Here is a 13,248-nt window from a genome sequence, read left to right as displayed (position 1 = left end):
AAGAAAATAAAATTAAGATTTGGGGAAAATGCCATATTCAACAAAGATTGCAAAATGTTCTTTTTCTGTTAGAAAGAAATGCTCTCATAATTTAACTGTTAAAAATCTCAAGGGTGGTATCAAATACAGAAACAGTAAGAAGGAACACTCTGTGGGCTGAATCTTCACTTTGGCGATGTTAACCCGTCAACCTGACTAGATAATTACCAAAGGCCACCTTATTTTACATGTAGAGATGAAGACTATGCCCCTTTTAATAAGATTGCTGAAACATAGAGAAAACAGTGAAGGGATATACAATTATGTATATGGTAGACTCCACGTCACTTGGAGGACAGGAGCTGGACATATACTATTACGTATATGGTAGAGTCCACTCCACCTGGAGGGCAGGAGCTTGGGCATATACTATTATATATATGGTAGACTCCAGTTCACCTGGAGGGCAAGAGCCAGGGCATATACTATCACATATATGGTAGATTCTACTCCACCTGGAGGACAGAAATCTGGGCATATACTATTATATATACGGTAGACTCCACTTCACCTGGAAGACTGGACCCTGAACATAACCTACCATATATATCATAGTGGTAGAGCCCTGACCATAATGACACCATTAAAGTCATCCAAGGACCTTTCCATTCCAGATATGGGTGCACGTGGATTTGGTCAACAAAATCCCTACACAGACCCCCAATCCAGCAGACGCAGTCACAGGCTCAACCCCACTTACCTGGTATGAGACTGTCAAATAGTGAAAAAAACTCACAGGAAACTGCCAGCACCCAGTTTGGGACTCCGAGTTATGATGTGGACTCTTTTTCGGGCACTTCCTTGGAAGTCACCTTGAGCTGCTTTTCTGCAGAGTGGACGTCTTCCTTGGAGGGGACACATGCTCTGATGGTGGGGTGATGGCTGAGTTGCTTCTGTGTACCTTTCCGCTCGCCAGGGCTCTCCAGAGAAACAGAACCAACAGATGCACCTGCACACACAGATGTGTTTTAAGGGATTGACTCATGTGATGATGTGAAATCTGTAGGACAGGCCGGCAGGCTGGAGACCCAGGTACATGTTGAGATTGTGGCCTTGAGTCAGAATTCCGCAGGGCAGCAAGCTGGAAACTCAGGTAGAAATCGCCTTTTCGGGACCTCCCTGGTGGCACAGTGGTTAAGAATCCGCCTGCCAATGCAGGGGACGCTGGTTCGAGCCCTGGTCCGGGAAGATCCCACATGCTGCAGAGCAACTAAGCCCGTGCGCCACAACTACTGAGCCTGCGTGCCACAACTACTGAAGCTTAGAGCCTGTGCTCTGCAACAAAGAGAAGCCACTGCAATGAGAGGCCCGTGCACCGCAACCAAGAGTAGCCCCTGCTCTCCACAACTAGAGAAAACCCGCACGCAGCAACAAAGACCCAACACAGCCAAAAATAAATACATAAATTTATTTAAAAAATAGTCTTTTCTTTGGGAAAGACCAGTAGTTGAAGGTCTTCACCTGATTAGACGAGGATCACCCACATTACGCAGAATCATCCGCTTTATTAAAAGTCTACTGGCTGTCGATGTTAATCCCATTGACTAGACACTTTCACCTGGTATTTGGTATTTAGCAAACACCTGGACTAGGTATTGACTGGACAACTGGGCGTTATACTCTGGCCATGTTGTCACATAACATTAACCAGCACAGCCTGCATTGAGACTGTAGACTGCAGGAGAAGAGGACAGGGAAGGTCGGTTGAGGCGCACAATTACCACTTGGCTAACAAGAGAGCATCAAGGACGTACGGTGGTTTTCTTGTACGTGTGACCATGGCAGGGCCACCAGGTGTCCGGAGGTCTGGTCAGTATTATTCTGGGTGTGCCTCTGATGGGGTTTCAGGATGAGATTAGCATTTGGATTGGTGGACTGAGTTAAGCACGAGGCCGTCCCCAGGGTGGGTGGGCCTCGTCTAATCAGTTGAAGGTCCAAATGGAACAAAGAGCTGCCTCTCCCCCAAGTAAGAGAGAATTCCTCCTGCCTGACTGCCTTGGAACGGGGACATCAGCTTTGTCTTGCCTTTGGAGTCAGCTGAAACATCACCTCTTCCTGGGTCTCCAGCTTGACAACTCACCCTGCCTGCACATCTTGGGACCTGTCAGTCTCCATAATTGTGTGGCCTGATTCCTTGTCATAAATCAATCTCTCTCTCTCTTTCTATATATATATATATATATATATATATATATATATATATATATATATATATATACACACTCACTCACGTATATATAACCAGTAGAATGTGTGTATGTATATATATATGAACTATAGAATGTGTATATATATAGATATAAATGTATAATCAATAGGATGTGATATATAAATAAAACCAAGATATACATATAAAACCAATAGGAGGGTGTATCCATCTATCTATAGAAATAGATATCAATATTGATATAGAGATATATAGAACCAGTAGGAAGATTTGAATCTATCTATCTACCCAAAACCAAGAGGATGCATGTATATTTATAAATATCTAATCCATAGAATGGGAGACATATATATCATATATATGAGATGTATATATATATATTCAATAGGAGGAGGTATATATTTATGTGTGTGTATATATATATATATATACATACCCCCTCCTATTGGAGATATATATATATATATATATATAGAAGGGGGCTTCCCTGGTAGCAGTGTGGTTGAGAATCTGCCGGCCAATGCAGGGGAGACGGGTTCGAGCCCTGGTCTGGGAAGATCCCACTTGCCGCAGAGCAACTAGCCCCGTGAGCCACAACTACTGAGCCTGCGCGTCTGGAGCCTGTGCTCCGCAACAAGTGAGGCCGCGATAGTGAGAGGCCCGCGTACCGCGATGAGGAGTGGCCCCCACTTGCCGCAACTAGAGAAAGCCCTCGCACAGAAACGAAGACCCAACACAGCCATAAATAAATAAATAAATAAATAAATAAATAAATAAAATTAAAACCAATAGAAGGATGTGCATCTCTCTCTCTATATATATAATATATAACCAATAGGATGCATATATAACTATATAACCAATATAACATACGACAACTTACTATATATATTTGTGCGTGTATATATATATATATATATATATATATATATATATATGTATATCCCAAAGGATTTTATATATATATCTCCAATAGGAGGGGGTATGTATACATATAACCAATGGGAAGATGTGTATATATTTATATATATAACGAATAGGATATATGTGTGTGTGTGTGTCTCTCTCTCTCTCTCTATATATATATACATTTATATAAAACATGTAACTCCCTGGATGACTTCTTAAAGCTGTCCTCTCTTGCAGCCCCAGGAAGAAGCTCTGTGTAGGGACAAACAGGGCTGCGGTGCCGTTCCATGTCAGGCCTCCTGATGGGGGCAAGTTGGGTGATGGATGCACACAGGTGCAGTTAAATCTTGCCTGCTCCACATCTTTTTGACAAAATAATGAATGCCTCGTAATAACGAGAGGTTACCGTGTGTCAGTCATCGTGCTGACTCCTCTACAAGGAATCCTGTTAGCATCAGCCCACCTAGTTAAGTCCCTAACGCATGCTGTGTGCGGAGTCTCCTAAAACCTTGTTAAGTTTCAGCTCACGTGGGCCACTCAGCCCCGGGAGGGTGTCATTATTGTGAATCCCATTTTGCAAATGAAAAGACTGAGGTTTTATAGAGGGGACAACCAGCTGGAGGCTGCCCCCGTGCTGGGAATCAATCAGATTCTAGGGTTACCGTCTGTTGCCAGCACCTCTGTTTACTGGCTGAAGCCCTATGTTCCTCTTTTCAAGGAATAGTTCCCTTTTTGTTATGCATATGAAGAAAGAAAGATGCCTGGACCTGCCTTGAAAATTCACAGTGCGTTTGCTTTCATGAGTAGAGAACAAGAAACCAAGTCAGGGGCACCATGCTTCTTAGAGAGTGAAAACTTGTTTGGGAGGATTTCTCTACATAAAAAAACTTCAGTCAACTGGCCCTAAAGCAATATTACTAACTTAGTGCCAAATGGTCCAGATGAAGCTGGAGGAAAGCGTTCAGCCCTCAGGCAGACTGGCCTTCTTCCTGCAGCCTGACCCCCCAGGGACTCCACTGGCAGCCCCCGTGGTGAGCAGGAAGGGAAACAGCCGGCTTAATCCCCCGTGAAAGCCTCCAGCCTGCAGAACCAGCAAGGAGGCATGTTACTTGCACGTGGGGAGAAATGAGGTGCGCGAACCTGTTTCTTAGCAGAGAATATACTTTTACTGGAGATGGGGAATGAAAGAAAGTCGGCAATGACACACACACACACGCACACATTTTATATATATACACACAGACACACACATATGTACATACACTACGTATATACACACACATTGTATATGTAAACACACACATATATAGACACACACATATACAAACATGCATTATATATACATGCATGCACATATATAAACACACAGTATATACACACACTCATAAATATACACACCCACTGTATATACACACACATATAAATATATACACATACACTATATATATTTACTTATATATAAACATACATACTATATATATACATATATATACACACACGCTTATGTATAAACACACACACACTATATATGAGCACACATATATACACACATTATATATTACACACATATAAATATATACACACTATTTATACACACATATATAAACACACGAACTATACAGATAATTACACACGTTTACACACACATATACACTCATATGCACACATATAGTGTGTGTATACCCATGTATATATGTATATGCAAATATATAAATACATACAAGTATACCTACAAGAAATGAGTAAATATCTTCACCAAAGAGCACGAAGTAGACCATCCAAAGCAGCACTGTTTACAACTTCCCCGACCTGGGCAGGAACCCAATAGTCCAATAACCATCTAACGAACAAAGAAGCCACCGTGTGGCCATGCGTATTCTACAGTGATGAGAAAGAACAAAGGAGGACTCCATGCAATGGCACAGACGGATTTTCCAGGTGTAATGCTGACTGAAAGAAGCCAGACACAGGAACACGTACCTCACGGCCCCGTGGAGGGAGGCCCTTTGGATGGAGGCCCCGTTACCAGGCCAAGCCCTCTTGCCCTCGGCACCGCGCACGCGGTTTCCTTGGTGAGGGCTGCTGGTATCCGGGCTGATATGTGTTTCCCTTTCTGGGTGCAGGTAATATTGAAATTTGTTCACATCATGGTGGAAAGACTTTCCCCCGGCCCTCCTAGGTCTGATAGCCAGTTCTCTGAAATAAACTGACAAGAAGGAGCTTAATAGGAGAAAAGGTATACCCATGTATTAATTTTTAATAGGAATTTATTAATGTTTAATAAAAATAATTTTAAAAAATTTCCCCTGAGATGCATGGGGGCATCTCCAAAAGAAAAAATAAAGAATACCAGAAAATATAAACTGTAGTGAGATTTGAGAGGTTATATACTGTCTTTATAGGGGGAGTGGAGGGGGTATGGGCCTCTCAGGGGACAGTGGATGGTTTTTAGGAAAGATGCTGGGTCCTTAGAAAACACATGGCAGGTGTGACCTTTTGTGACAATGTCTGGGTGTGGGGCTGCTCTTGAGACGAGAGTCAATCTTCCTGGCTGATGGAACCCCTACCTCCCCCATCCTGGGAGGACTGATGAGAGCTGAGTTCCTTCTGGGGAAAGAATAGGCACGTACATTCACAAAAAGCATCTTTCTGCAAATGCTGATTTTTCTAGTGCCTCCTGTTCAAAATAATCAATATACCAAAGCAACACATGGGGGTGGCATGTCCCTAATTCCTTCATTTACTTTTCCCCATGGGAGCTTTGTTGCTATGCAGTGTCTTTACCTGAAAAGAGCACGTGCAAACGTATTTCTGGTGTTGTGTGTGTTGACCCAGAGTCCCTGTGTGTTCGAATGTGAGTGTATTTGCGTGTATTTGGTTGGGTGTTACTTTTAAATTTGATTTTATTTTCGTGGTCCTGTTTGCCTTCTATATAACAGTGTGTGTGTGTGTGTGTGTGTGTGTGGTATTGCTGGGCCATGTGGAATGCATAATTCATAAAAACTGTATTCTTTTCTTCTGCTAATTTAAGTGGATTATACTGTAGAGCTAATAATGTCTTCTATTAAAATGATTGACATGTGAGTTATTGAAGCCAGGGACTGCGAGTTTCAGTCTTCCTTTGGACAACTCTTAATATTATTTTATTATGTTTGAAGTTCTACTCACTGGATGAGTTTCTTTCCTTCCTTCCCCCCGTCTACCTTCCTTCCTTCCTTTTCCCTGAATAGCTTCCCTGTTGCATGATTAGTTTTTAGTCCTTTTCAACTTTCTTTTGGATGAGGAGTCAAACACACTTCTAACTTCAGTCTGTGATTTCTTTTCCAGACACTTAACCAGCTACCCCGCACGGTTATTCAACACTGCTTGTCCCCTCCCTCTGTTTGAGAAGAGCTCTGTTTCATACATTCATTGAGGATAAACTCAGACGTGCTGGGAGAGGGCTGATGTTCTCTGTGGTCCTGCAGCTCCTGTCCTCATCCTTCGGAATGTCTCACACCCCAGGAGGCAGATGTCTGCAGATGCATGGAGAGAATTCAGGTTCATGCTTCCAAAGGGAACCAAGGGGAGAAAATGCATGAAGGCAAATCAGGCAGAAGTCAGGGGGTCCGATTCCCTCACTTGCCTCCCTGCTGGTGAATGCATTATTCTGCTCCAAGGAAATTGGAGAAGGAAGATGGGGAGGGAGGGATAAATAAAACCAATAAATTCACATGGTGGGGGGACTTTGAAAGTTATCCATGAAGGAATTAAAGAATAGGATGTAACTGATTAAGCCCTATGCAGTCTCTGTCTTCTTATGGATCGATGGTGTCAGACTCCAGCTACAGAGAAATAGGATGGAGGCTAGACTGAGCTTTAACATAATTATCTACATTCTGGTGTACATCCTTTGTTGTGCGATGCTGGATGGATCACTTGATTCTTTGGAGTTCAGCTTCCTTAGCTCCATAACAAAAAGGTGTACCTGTATCATCTTGACTGTTCCTTATGAAATTCTCTGAGTCCGACAGACAAAGAGCAAGATAATTTCCCCAAATCACTCTTTTTTTTTTTTGTAATGTAGAATGAGTTCCCTCCTTTCTATGCTTTGTTTCCAATAAAATTTGGAGAATGAGATATTGGACTTTTATGGGTTATTCAAGGTGACTTCCCCTTCAAAGATCAGAAAGGATGATTCACTGCAGAGAAATGTTGAATGACTCATTTGCCACCAGATTTTAGGACGGAGTAAGGAGTATAGTGAGTCTTCACCCAGCTTTTGATTACCTACTACATACATCTCTTTAGTAAGAAAGGACGGAGCATGTTAAAAAAGGTAAACATAATGTAATAAGAATATCCAGGTGGATAAATGTACGTCGACAGAGGAATGGATAAAGAAGATGTGGCACATATAGACAATGGAATATTTCTCAGCCATAAAAGAGAATGAAATAATGCCATTTGCAGGAACATGGATGGACCTAGAGATTGTCATACTGAGTGAAGTAAGTCAGACAGAGAAAAACAAATACCATATGATATCACTTATATGTGGAATCTAAAATATGACACAAATGAACTTACAAAACAGAAACAGACTCACAGACATAGAGAACAAACGTGTGGTTGCCAAGGGGTGGGACAGGGCAGGAATGGATGGGGAGATTGGGTTAGCAGATATACGCTATTATATATAAAATGGATAAAAAATAACGTCCTACTGTATAGCACAGGGAACTATATTCAGCATCTGTAATAAACCAGAATGGAAAAGAATATGAAAAAGAACGCATATATATGTATAACCGGATCACCTTGTTGTACAGCAGAATTTAACACAACGTAGTAAATTAACTATACTTCAATAAAATACATTTTAAAAAAAGAACAACCAGGTATTGATAGAAACAGGCTTAAATTTAAAAAGAGAGGAAAAAGAAGTGACCTTGAATGCTAATTGTGAATCCAACAAAGCGGATCCCACTAAGAGTAGGATGAAATCCAGTTTGGGAAGTCAAGGGTCTCTTCCGAACCACAGACAGAAGGGTAAAATACTACATTGTAAATGATCAGTAATGATTGATGTGTTAAGTGCTAGGAATTTTAAACGTTTGTTGCTTACGAGTTCTCAGCCCCAGCATCGAGCCTTCTGGCAATCAGTCAATAAATAAGGCAGAATTATGGCTCGGTCGTGGGTTTGACCTGTGCGTGTACTGATCTCTACGACTAAAGCATAAAAGGAATGAGGAACATGGTAATACGTTCCGTCTTTTAGGAATTGTTTTTTTTTTCCTCTTCTGACTTTATCTTGGCCTCAGTTACCCTGTAGCCTGACTTATTGATTTCCTTGAAATATGACAGTATGCGTTGCTCCATTCCAAAGTAATGACAGAGAGAAGATGTGAAACTCTACATACGATTATTTCCTATGTCTGCCAAGGATTCTGTGATTGTTCTGATTTTCCTTTCTTTTTTAATCTATCTATCCTCATCTTAGGGAATAATTTTTCATGGAGTTAAAATTGGGATCTGTTCCTAAGCACAGTGCGTTTTATACAGAATGTTGATCAAAGGGGACTTCCCTGGTGGTCCAGTGGGTAAGACTCCACGCTTCCAATGCAGAGGGCCTGGGTTGCACCCCTGGTCGGGGAACTAGATCCCACATGCCGCAACTAAGACCCGGCACACAGCCAAAACAACTATAAAAAAAAAAAAAAGTCAACCAAAGGATTATCACAAGACTCTTGGAGCAGGTATACTTTTTTTTTTTTTTTGAGCAGGTATACTTTTAAATGGTCCATACCTTCTCAATGGCTTGAGCTGAGCTGCACCACACACAAATGTTGCTGAAACGGGCAGGCTCTACTAGGTCACCGATCCTCACTGGCTTGATCAGTGGATGCAGGAGTTTGAGACAAGGCTTCTGGCCAGTGCTGGACAAAGACGTGGAGTGGTGGTGTGATGGGTTAGTTATGGGTGGGTAAGCCTCGTCCAGAAACGTCATGTGGTTGGAGCATGTGCTGGAGTCCATGCCATTGTCTCCAGCTGACCCATTCACTTGCAGGCAAAAAACAGAATGCCAACCAGAGGGCTACTGTATACATGTATTACAGGTAAGTTGTAAAATCAATTCAGTACACGTGTTCACGGTCACTGTCAGGTATCAGCCTGATCTGCCCACTTTCTCCAACTGGGAGACGGACATGAAAAGCTGAAGGATATTCAGGCAGAGCATTTTGTGTTCACAAAGGCACATGATGGAAGTGATGCGAATGTGTTCTGACTTGAGATGCAACAGGATTACAGAACTCATCTCTATTTTTCTTTATTATTATTATTTATTTATTTTTGGCTGCATTGGGTCTTTGTTGCTGCACGCGGGCTTTCTCTAGTTGCGGCTAGCGGGGGCTACTCTTCGCTGTGGTGCGCGGGCTTCTCAACACCGTGGCTTCTCTTGTTGCGGAGCACGGGCTCTAGGCGCACGGGCTTCAGTAGTCGTGGCTCGCGGGCTCTAGAGCGCAGGCTCAGTAGTTGTGGCGCACGGGCTTAGTGGCTCCGCAGCATGTGGGATCCTCCCGGACCAGGGCTTGAACCCGTGTCCCCTGCACTGGCAGGCGGATTCCGAACCACTGTGCCACCAGGGAAGCCCCATCTCTATTTTTAAAAGGGGTGCACCTCCTTGGAAGTGTAGACTTGACCTCAGATGGGCAGAGTTCTCTCCTGCAGGCAGGGTAACGCGTGCTCTATCAACCTGGTCTCTATGGATTTATTTTTCCTTTGTTTTATTTCACCACACTCCTTGGATGACACGCTCTTTCTGGATATGTTAATACCTACGTTCAAGTTTGGTTCTGTTCTATCAGTCACTCTGTCTCCTTAAGGTGAAGATCTCTATCTCTTTCTGTTCTGACATTTTCCTTCTTGCAATTCTTTATTTCCAAGTATACATGTATCCTGCCCACAGAGCCATCTTCAAAAAAACTCATGAATGCTCAGTCTGCTTCTAAATGATGACAACCACATACCTGAAGATTTGTGGAAGACTTTCCTACACAAAAGTGATGTTGTGTACTTACTGGGTCATTTTCTTACAACTGTACCTCTAAAATCAGGGATGATCTGAACATTAATCATTGGGGGGAAATCTGTGACCTAGATATTGAAGGGTGATCTTATGATCCCAGGGAAAATAATCTATCAAAGAGATAATGGGTGATGATCATCTCTGTCCAGGAAAAACAGTCTATGACCAAGATGATGATCCCTGATCACTGCGGTCACCCCAGTCCAGGAGAAATAGTTCATGACTGAGATGGTGGGTGGTGATAGTCTTATTCCAAGTTTTATTACAACAGGGGTTTGAAATGTGGGACTTTCCATTTCACCCTCTCATCCAAGAATGCTTGACTGGCGAACAGGCTCAAGATTTCCTGGCAAGTGCGCTCTTGGCAAAACTACTGAGTAGAGAGCAGATTGAGCTTGTCTGGGGGACTCCTGTAGTTCCTTCCCCTGCAATCATTATGCCCTGCCCCAAAAGAGAAGCTTCTGGCATCCCCCTGCCCACCTGAGATGCTCAGTCTGCCTGGGCTGCCTACACAGTCTTGCATGTTCTAGAAATGTTTCCCTTTCTTCCTCAGGTCAATCTGTACATGTCCCATTGATCTGTTTCTTCAGGTACCTGATCAAGGATCAAAGCAATGTTGCAAACACATTCTCACTAATAACCCTGGTGGCTCCTGAATCAATGTCTCGTGCATACAGGTGTGCTTGCCTCTAATCTCGGAAATTTGATTGCCCTGGATGGTTGTGAAGGTGGAACGGCAAAGGGCCAGGGGCCCATCTGAACCTCTCCTGAAAACCCTCCACGCACATGCTTCTTACCCCTCTGACAATCCCATCCCCGCTGCTTGTGATTCAGTCTCATTAGCCAGATTGAGGTGGGACGTTCTCCTCTAAATCGCTGAGTAGGACTGAACTTGGTTGAAGACATTAGATTCCCTTCCTTTCTCTCTTTGAATAGAATGTTTTCTTTAAGCAAAGAGCCGTGTCTATAGAAAGTTGAGCTTAGAATTACCATTTTGTTTGAAATTATTATTTCTTAAAAAAAATCAATTTATAGAAAGTCCCAATCTTTGTTTCTGAATGAGGAGTCTTGTCATTCTGCTCTCTGTCTCTGATCTTTTTTTCACTAATGCCCTTTGCACGAAAACCATGGGGCATGCCAAGTCTTATGGCTGCCCCAAGAGAAATGTAGCCCGAATTGCCAGCTCTGATATGTTCATATGTGTTGAAAACCATCTTATGAGATCACAAAGCTGGCCTGGAGTTCCTTCCCCAGCCAGAGATGGAAATACCAGATTCCTCATGTTCACTGGAGCATAACTCACACAGAAAGAAATCATTGCCTAGCTAGAAATGGAATGTTGTGATTATATATATATATATATATATATATATAATTCCACCATTTGGCATAATTCCCAATATGCTTTAAGGATAACCTGTTTTTATGGGTTGAATTTTGTCTCTCCAAAATTCATTCATTGAAGTCTTAAGGACTAGTACTTCAGAATGGGACTGCATTTGGAAGTATGGTCTTTGCAGACTTAATCAGGGTAAAATAAGGTTATTATGGTGGACGCTAATCCAATATGACTCGTGTCCTTATATAAAGGAGACATTTGGACACAGAGACATGTGTACAGGAGACAGCCATATGAAGACTGAGGCAGAGATTGGGGTGATGCGTCTACAAGCCGAGGATCGTCAGAGATCACCAGGAAACCACCAGAAGCTGGGAGAGAGGCATGGAACAGATTCTCCCTCAGGGCCTCCAGAAAGAACCAACCCTGCAGATGCCTTGATTTAGGACTTCTGGACTCCAGACCTTCGAGAGAATACATTTCTGTGTTGAAGTCACCCAGTTTATAGCACTTTGCTACAGCAGCCCTGGAAAACTAATACACACATCATCTTGCCCAAGGTTTGAATTTTTAATATTTCTTGAATTTCAGTTAACATGTGAGAAGTTGAAGAAATGTCCTTGGTCTTCTTGTGTTTCACCCCATTCCCGTGTTCCATCTTCTCCAGAGCAGAGGTTCTCAGCTGGGGGAGAGAAACTGGGAAGTTTCCCCCTCTCCCCCTTTTGAGGTCTTGTGGTTGGACTGAGAATAAAGTTGACACAAGACAGATGAACAGGAGAAAAAGAAACACATTTTAATTCGTGTTCTTGGAGCTCTCACAGAAATGAGACTTAAGAAGTGGCCAAAGCAGGCAGCTTTTACACTATTTAAACAAAGAAAGAAACTGGTGAGGAATTGACAAAGATAAACTTAGATTGGATGCCTCATTAAGGAAGAATCTAAGCAGAGTTTGGGCTTGGCATGTTCAATTAATCAAGTCACAAGGTGTGTTGATACAGGCTTCTCAGCCCCAATTCCCTATCTCTGGGGATAAGGATGTCCTTCTATCTCCAGATGGAAGGTGGTCACCTTTCACAGGGGAGATGTATTTCCTGCTTCATAGAGACGAAGAGGAAGTTCAGACTGTCCCTCTTACATTGGCCATTTCTTAAGCAATTTTAATTCAAAATAATCAATATGCCATTGAGTCATATTTTGGGGTGGCCTGACCTGATCGCCAACACTACCCACCTCAGGGGACACTGGGCAGTGCCTGGGGACATTTTTGGTTTCACAGCTAGATGGGGAGGGGGTACTCCTGGCATCTGGTGGGTGGAGGCCAGGGAAGCTGCTCAACACCTCATTATTGAACAGGATGCACAGCAAAGAGTTACCTCGTCCCCGATGTTAGGAGTTCAGGGGTTGAAAAACCCTACCTTAGAGAACCCCAAGCTTTGAACAATGGATATTAAATTTGGAAAAGTCTGATGGTATTGCAGAGGCTACTTAGGGTAAGTACAGCCCAGCTTCATCCTATCTCAGCCAGCAAATTACATTTTCATGGGAGACACTAATTCCCATGAAAAACCTTTACAGAGGTGCCAAGGACAGGGCCCAGGGATCCCACCGCCCACAGGCTGCAGCCTGTGGAGCAGTAAGAATCCTGCTCGTCAATCACCCTTTTGCTTCCATTGGGTTCAACATCCTGGGACCTCACGTCCCATGTTTCTGCCATATCCCACAATG

At 42.9% G+C, this 13,248-nt stretch overlaps 1 long non-coding RNA gene across 1 annotated transcript; it reads right to left on the bottom strand.

The window, feature by feature from the left end:
• Positions 1 to 4,763: 4,763 nt before the first annotated feature.
• LOC308609690 lies at positions 4,764 to 9,042 on the bottom strand. Its single transcript, XR_014014329.1, has 3 exons — positions 8,904 to 9,042; positions 6,522 to 6,630; positions 4,764 to 5,321 (listed from the first exon to the last, which is right to left on the bottom strand). It is a non-coding gene; the product is annotated as an uncharacterized lncRNA (long non-coding RNA).
• Between the last annotated feature and the right edge of the window lie 4,206 nt (positions 9,043 to 13,248).

The sequence above is a fragment of the Mesoplodon bidens genome (assembly GCF_964165515.1).
Source record: "Mesoplodon bidens genome assembly, chromosome: Y".
Taxonomy (NCBI): Eukaryota; Metazoa; Chordata; class Mammalia; order Artiodactyla; family Ziphiidae; genus Mesoplodon; species Mesoplodon bidens.
The sequence above is the reverse complement of the archived record's forward strand: the minus strand, read 5'-3'. Positions and strand labels throughout refer to the sequence as shown.